Below are 8,881 nucleotides of genomic sequence, written 5' to 3'. Positions count from 1 at the left end.
ATAAACAGACTGATGGAAAGTGAGCGTGTGTGTGTGTGTGCGTGTGTGTGCGTGTGTGTGCGCGTGTGTGCGCGTGTGTGTGCGTGTGCGTGTGCGTGCATGTGCGCGTTCCCTCGGTGTGGAGATGACAGGCAAAAGGAGCTTTAATTGCAGTTGTCAGGATGCAGGATGGATAAAGGGACGATTACACTACAGTGTGTCTTATTTTTAGGCAGGATCACAGACACATGCAGAGTGAGACAGAGAGACGTACAGGAGCTGTCACTGCTCAGGGTTCCTCTTCATTGGCACATCATGCGTTGCCTTGTCATGTCAGGGAGAACAGAGGACCCCTGTCTCCCGCCCTGAGCTGGCAGCGCCATCATTGTGCCACGCTAATGGCGGCGTCTTCCTGAACTACTGCGGAGATCATTCAAATCAAGTTAGGTACATTTCTCACATAAGAATCATTTCATTAAATCTTACGTATTAATTAGCCAAGGTTGAAAGGCAATGTTTTCAAATTAAACCAATCAGGTGTCTCATCTGTTGACGTCTGTGGTTCTAAATAGCTAATTTGCTCTGTTGCTTGGAAACTACACTATTTGGCCACAGACAGCATGAGAGCGTAACACATGCAGGGGTACATCAGTTGGTGCTGTGCATAGGCACAAGTGTTCTCACACCTTACGGGATTATAACATGACATGGTGATAACCTTTATAATATGGCCAACGTGGTCAGACAGCTTTTAGGTGATGCTATCTGGCCTCTGCTAGGTTCTGCTCATTAGTTATGAGGTTGCTACTGGGTGCCTCTGCCTGGACCCTGTGCCACGCCGTTCACGACACCGTATCCCAGTGTTCTCTGTAAAACCCCTTTTGTTCACGGCGACGTGTTTCTTGTCTATGTTTTTACATGAACCCCATTATGAGAGTAGCACTTTCCAGCTTTTTTCACATAACCGTTATGTGTGCACGGTGTGTGTTCCAGTGGGATCGCTATTACTATGCAAATCGCGGCTCTGTTTCCCGCTGAATTGCGGTCCTCGCTAGTTGGAAACACTGTATGAAACCACAACAGCCCCAGGAGCAGCCGTGTGTTTTCTAACAGGGAATCGTAAACATGAGATGAATCTCACCTCAGGATCTTCAGTCCAATTCCCCACTGCTGGGTTTTGCAGCTCACTCACTGTAGTTTGAACAGTGAAGGCAGCTGATTGGCTGCTTTGTACCTGACAGCTAAAGGAAGCATGCGGATTCTGATGTACCTGGCCATCCAAAGCTGGGATTGAATTGGTCATGCTATAACTGGTATAAATGAACTACCAGTAATAACAAAAATTACCACAGAAAGTGAAAATCAGCACTGAAAACTGTCCTGCAGTGAAAACTATCCTACACAGAAACCGTCCTGCACTGAAACCCGTCCTGCACTGAAAACCGTGGAGTTGCAGTTATAGCTTTAGTCATTTCACTTCTCTCGGGCTCCTGGACGTCTGTGGACCCGTGTGTGGCACGGCCTCGGTCTGCCACTGCTCTGTGTTGCCTGTGGCTTATGGCCATAATGGAGAATGCTGGTTTGCAGGCCTGTAAGTTACATAGGTGCTGATGGCTAATTAGCACTGGCCCTTCAGTTTTTAACGAGCGGTGGTAAATTGCGTGTCCCTGTCTTGCTGCAGATTTTAATTGGCCATAATTACACGTGGCGTGACCTTTGCTGTCTGATTTACAGGGCCGCGGGTCTCCTGATTTACTCAGCGGCGTGTCGGGGCAGAAAGACAGCTGGCAGGAAGAGTGAGAAGGACTACAGCTGAACTGGGTTATAGTCAAACTCCACCTTTGTTTAGCACAGAATCCGCTGTTGTCTCAGATAATTCTATTTAAATAGATTTTTTCCTTGTCTCGCTTGTCTGTTTGTATTACTTAAACACTTCGTGTCATCAGATTAATACCCATGTGTAACTGTGACTGTGATTAATCTGCTTTTCTGTCTGAACCCCCCCACCACAAAAAAACAACAAAAAACAACAACAACAACAAAAAAGAATAAAATATCGACACACAATACATTTCAGACTTTCCTGTTTCGTTTTGACACCTGTGTGAGAAATGAATGATTACATCTCATTGGAAAGATGACGAAGTGCTTGTGGATTCTCTGATAAATCCAGCATCAAATCAACTTACCGCATTCTCTCTGGAATCCCGTGCTACTAAATTAAAGTGGATGAACTCCAGCTCAGGAGGAAAATGATTACGTCTCACTGGGTTGACTGAGACAAATGACTACAGCGTGAAGAGCCACATGAAACAGAGAGTGTATGTTTGTGTTTAAGTGTGTGTGTGCACTCAGATGTGTGTGTGTGTGTGTGTGTGTGTGTGTGTGTGAGTGTGTGTGAGTGTGTGTGTGTGTGTGTGTGTGTGTGTGTGTGTGTGTGTGTGTGAGTGTGTGTGAGTGTGTGTGAGTGTGTGTGTGTGTGTGGAGAGCTTCTGTCTCTCTGGAGAGGTAAGTGATGTCTGTGACCCCGAGCCTGGAGTGTGTGATGTACTCGTTAGCACACTTAGGCATTAACGGTGGGACACTAATTAGTTTTAGCAGCTCCTCCCCATCACAGCACACAGAGAGACACAACCCACACTGACCAAGAGGAGTGAACAGAACCACTTATGTAGACGCAGACGCACTGATGGAGACGCACCTGTGTCACAGACGCACTGATGGAGACGCACCTGTGTCACAGACGCACTGATGGAGACGCACCTGTGTCACAGACGCACTGATGGAGACGCACCTGCGTCACAGACGCACTGATGGAGACGCACTGATGGAGACGCACCTGCGTCACAGACGCACTGGTGGAGACGCACCTGCGTCACAGAGTCACTGATGGAGACGCACCTGCGTCACAGAGTCACTGATGGAGACGCACCTGCGTCACAGACGTACTGACGGAGACGCACCTGTGTCACAGACGTACTGATGGAGACGCAACAGTGTCACAGACTCACTGACAGACTCACCTTGTCAGACAACCTTTTTTCATCTAAAGAACATTTTCTCTCTTTTGCTGCTGTTGAGATTCCAACACTCTTAATCACTCTTGCTGTGGAACGCTCTCCCTTTATAAATTGCATGGGTGAGCCACAACTGAGTGTCCTTGGTGATTTTATTATTATTACCTGCACTCACAGACTCACTGACAGAGACCCACCTGTACCACAGACTCACTGACAGAGACTCACCTGTTCCACAGACTCACTGACAGAGACTCACCTGTACCACAGACTCACTGAAAGAGACTCACCTGTACCACAGACTCACTGAAAGAGACTCACATGTATGACAGACTCACTGACAGAGACTCACCTGTACCACAGACTGACCAACAGACTCACCATGTGCCACAGATTGACCAATCAGAGAGACCATTGCCTCAGTGACACTCACCTGCATCACACTATAAAACTTGTATCCTGAAGCAGGAGAAAAGGAATGTGGACCAGATCTGGTAATAATTCCCTGGTCTTAAAACTAGACTGAAGCTAAACTGGGTTTGTTCTCACCTAACCACACTAATATGCAGACATAATCAGACTTTCTTCCTTTATCTCAAAGTGAGTCTGTAACTACCACTGCTGTCTTTTGCCCAGTGCTCTCATATATAATGGCCTTTCCTCGGAATATTCTGGAGATGCTCAGAAGTCCCTTCTGTCCTGCCACAATCTCTCGGAGCCTGATGGAGATATCGTTTCATTCCAGGGATGTGCTTGTGTCAAATCGTCCACCTCAGGGAATTCTTTCCCCACAGAACGAGAAATTGAAATTCAATAGATTTCTCACCTCCAAAAAGGTTGAACAGGGCTTGTAAGAGGGACCCGTCCAGAGGGAGAGCTGCCACAGACCAGAAAAAGACAGAGCAAGACATTCACTTGCTCTGCTCTTCTGTTTCCACTGTCCGTCTTCTGTTTCTGTAAAGGATGTTTCATCAACCTTTAACAATTCCTTTACAAATCCGCATGCAGGCTTGACTATATATAATATAATAATATATATATTGTAATAAAAAAACCAACCTCTATAAATTGGCTGTAAATTGTGTCACATTCAACAAACTCCATTCTAGTCTCTGTATTACAGATTGGCTGTGTTTAACTCATTTACCATAGCAACAAAACACTACATGAACACGTGAACACATGCACACATGCACTCTGATATCCACAGTGGAACGTTCCAGTGTTTCCAAGTCTTGAGAGATTTCCCGTCAGCTCTTTTTCACAGTATAAAGATCTTCTTGGAGGCAAAACCTGGAAACAGCTCATTTGTTCCCGTGTTCCAGTGTCGCACACTGGACAGTGTCATTTGTCATTTTAAAACGTCATCTGGATGATATAATATGGTGTCTGTGGTATTTCCTCCAGAGACTGCTCAGTCCCACCAAGTTGTAAGCAGCACAGTTAAAACTTCCCCACGTGACATCCTGTTGTATTCCACCTTTGGATATTCATGCCACGGTTTTGATGCGGAGGGGCAGGGTTATTAAAGTGACCCCAAAGACGATGGTCATCTCTCTGTTCAAACGTTTTACTATGACTACAATCAGTGCATTAGAGATCGAAGCCAACGCGAACAAGACTGCTTTCATTTAGCAACAGAGAGAAAAACATTTTGTCATATAACATCTAAAAACACTTGCATCTCAGAATCATTTCATGCTTTCTGCACCAGTAATGAAAAGCTGATCTAATGTTCTCACCAGAGTTACCTGCACAGTGCTTTTCTCTGTAAGTGCAACACTGCCTAGTGTTGAATAATTCAACATCTCAAATGAGTCGTTGCAGATCCTCTGTTCACTGTTCTCGCTGAATTCATCAGACGTCCGCGGGTGGACAACACCCTGAGGTGTACCCAAGAGGGGAGGTGTTCACTGACATCTGGGGTGTACCCCAGAGGGGAGGTGCTCACTGACATCTGGGGTGTCCCCCAGAGCGGAGGTGCTCACTTACACTCTCTGCCAACAGCTTCATTAGCTAAACAGATAGTAATCCCGCATGTCAGTGTCACGTTCAGGATGTGCTTCAGACACTCACTGTGCAGGAACATTGCACAGAGAATACAGAACATAAGGTTCTTACTGTGACGCTGGACTGAAGGACTTCACCACCACACCAGTGAGAAGGAATCTGGGGAAGTAGTTCTTATCAGCTATGCACAGAGCATGGGTACAGGGTACAGGGTACAGGGCACAGGGCACAGAGCACAGGGCATGGGTACAGGGTACAGGGCACAGGGCACAGAGCACAGGGCATGGGTACAGGGTACAGGGCACAGGGTACAGGGCACAGAGCACAGGGCATGGGCATAAGGTACAGGTCACAGGGTACAGGGCACAGGGCACAGGGCATGGGCATAAGCTACAGGTCACAGGGTACAGGGTACAGGTCACAGGGTACAGGGCACAGGGCACAGAGCACAGAACATGGGTACAGAGTACAGCGCACAAACTCCTGCCGTGTGTAATGGGCAGCACTGGCCCACTGTTCAGTTCTGCAATGTGAGAAGAGCTTCTTCTCCAGCTTCAGGGCTGTTTAGAAGGCAGATGTTTCATTAGTAGTGTGCAGTACTTTTAATGGATTTTTTACTTTTGTATTGTTAAATATGTTGATTTTTGCATCAGTTTGGAATTACATTCCAGTATAGCAACCCAGGACAGTCTACTGTGTTTAGGCTGATGATGTCATAGGTTAATGATGTCATAAGATAATGATCTCACTGGGGTTACAGGAAAGTCTACTGTTTAGGTTAAAGATGTCATCGGGGTCACAGGACAGTCTACTGTGTTTAGGCTGATGATGTCATATGTTAATGATGCCATAGGCTAATGATGTCATGGGTCTCCTGGGCCAACAGGATACTTCCATACTTTCGCCGTAAACATGGTTTTCACAAAGTTCTGGAACGTTCAGGTATCATGTTTCACAAAGCAGCCAAAACCAAATCAAACAAATCCTTTTCTGTCCTACAGACTGTAACTTTATGAAGTTCACAGATATTTCGTAAACTTTAACATACTGAGCTGTGTAAAGGGACTTCAAATTTAAACATCTCTATAAAAAACCCTGGCTGCAAAAAATGTACATATATAAATACATTTCCTCATAATCTTTCAGAGACGTAGAGGATTCATTCCAAAGCATTACACCTCACAGTATGTTTTTTGACTGTCAGTGCGTTGCTAAAGTGTGATAACGATGGCGTATGTGGCTGTGAAGTGACACACTTTCGTACTTCCACAGCAGGTAGTCACTGTACTTTCTCTCCCTCATCATCTGGACATAAAGGACATACTCCCGCACAAAGCCAGGCACATCACACACGGAGAGCGCCTTCGTGACCCTGCTGGGCAACCTGACTCATCTCCCAGAGGAACGGGGAGAAGTGTACTGTGCTCGCTCTCCGGTTTGGGTTGTGCTGGTGGACTTGTCTTCAGGTAAGCAGTGTGAGGAAGCGTTCGGCCCTTCACCGGGCATGCTGAGAGAGGGAGCAGAGCGCTAGCACACTTCAGGAGGTTGTCACCGAGGAAACATTTCCTTCCTATGAGCCCGTTTTGGGGCCCTGTCCTTGGGGTCTTTTTTTGCAGGTTAAATTCATCTGTTTTAAAGCATTTGCAGATGCAGGCAGGATTTTTACTCTGTGATTTTCCATCTTTTCCTCTTGATCCTCTGAGAGTTTCCATTCATGTTTCCTTGAAAGCACTCATACTCCATTAAACATGCGACCATGCACTTTGCTTTTAACAGGGATGCTCTCTCTCTACCCACAGTCCTTTGCCTTTGAGCTCAGCGAAAGGTCAGGTTTCCTGCATGGTTGTATTGGGGTTGTGCTGGGAGAGAGGACCCTGCTGGACTCTTGTTGGCTTTGGCTGTAGTTGACATGTTACTGGTCTGTCTGTCCAGCAACTCTAGGAATCCCTAGTGCTACTCATCCATGAACTCATCTGCTCATATGTACTTGTGGAATGTAGCTTCCAGATCACAGGAGACTTGACTGAAACATAGAAGCAAAACTGGCAAAATTATACAGTTGCTATACTAGAGTTATATAATATATCTTATGGCCCACACATGAAGGGTAGTGTTGTTTACGCATAATCATGTAAATAAGGCTTATCAGGTTAGATGTTCTTATTGGGTTAGATGTTTATATAGGGTTAGATGTGTTTATAGGGTTAGATGTTCTTACAGGGTTAGATTTTCTTATTGAGTTTGATGTGTTTATAGGGTTAGATATTCTTATTGGGTTAGATGTGTTTATAGGGTTAGATATTCTTATAGGGTTAGATGTTCTTACTGGGTTTGATGTGTTTATAGGGTTTGCTGTTCTTATAAGGTTGATGTTCTTATAGGGTTTGATGTTCTTATAGGGTTTGCTGTGTTTATAAGGTTGATGTTCTTATAGGGTTAGATGTTCTTATTGGGTTAGATGTGTTTATAGAGTTAGATATTCTTATAGGGTTAGATGTTATTATTGGGTTAGATGTGTTTTTAGGGTTAGATATTCTTATAGGGTTAGATGTTCTTATTGGGATTGATGTGCTTATAGGGTTAGATGTGCTTATAAGGTTGATGTTCTTATAGGGCTAGATGTTCTTATAGGGTTTGATGTGTTTATAATGTTGATGTTCTTATAGGGTTAGATGTGTTTATAGAGTTAGATGTTCTTATAGGGTTTGATGTGTTTATAAGGTTGATGTTCTTATAGGGTTAGATGTTCTTATAGGGTTGATGTTCTTATAGGGTTAGATGTTCTTATAGGGTTGATGTTCTTATAGGGTTAGATGTTCTTTTAGGGTTTGATGTTCTTATAGGGTTTGCTGTGTTTATAAGGTTGATGTTCTTAAAGGGTAAGATGTTCTTAGTGGGTTAAAATTAAAGTGTTACTTTAATGCTCAAAAGACTGCATAGACTCCTCCTCCTCAGTCACTTTGAAGTCGTATGATTAAGGATTTTCCAGGGTTTTAACTTTTTTTTAAAATTAATCACAATTCAATCAAAAATCACATGATTTTAATCAAAAGCAACGAGGAACAGAAAAAAGACAGTCCAAGAAGTTGGTCTGCAGACCCAGATGGGTATGTGATCATATCGCGCTCCCCTGCCAATTCCAAAATCCTCTGCAGAACGTTTGAAACTGAATGGAACATTTGAAAGCAAATTAAAGTTAGCAGGAAACCGTAAGCCTGGTCGTATTTACATAACTCTTGCTGTTCCCTACTGCTTTTCATTAATTGCTAGCAATACTGGCATTCTGAAATTCCTCAAAGATCATTGACTGGCTGTGTAAAAATCCGTCAGGCAGCAATGTGTTTCTGATTGGTGTGTGAGGCAGGAGTTCTTTTCCAGCAGGCTCTGTTGGGCCAAACGATGTCCTCTCCCTTATCACGCCACATACAGGCATCCTCTGTGTCGCTCTGAGTGGCAGCTGTAGTTTATCTCTGTCTTTCATCTCTCCACTGGTCCACCAGCGATCAAAAGCAACTGTAGCTGTTGCGATTTAGCCGAGCCTTCTTCACAGCCTCTTGGCTTTAGCAGTGACGATCTCCATACATGTGGGGGTTAACATTCTTATTTGGAGATACAGTTTAAATAATAAAGCTATATTCAAAATACTGAAAATACTAGATTTTGCAGTAATTCCTTTTTATCAGAGATTTGTGTATACAGTGACAGCATGTGCAGGTGAAAAAAAGTGAATCCTAGACGACGCGGTAACAGTGAGGGTGGTGGGTGGGACCAGATTTTCTTGACATCAGACAATTGCTATTTTCAACCAAAACCTGTTCGTAGTGGGAGGCAGCTGCTCCAAATATATATTCCAGAAATGTATACTGCAACTCCAC

This window comes from Electrophorus electricus, chromosome 11, assembly GCF_013358815.1.
Source record: "Electrophorus electricus isolate fEleEle1 chromosome 11, fEleEle1.pri, whole genome shotgun sequence".
NCBI classification, from domain to species: Eukaryota; Metazoa; Chordata; class Actinopteri; order Gymnotiformes; family Gymnotidae; genus Electrophorus; species Electrophorus electricus.
Note: the sequence above shows the minus strand (reverse complement) of the source record.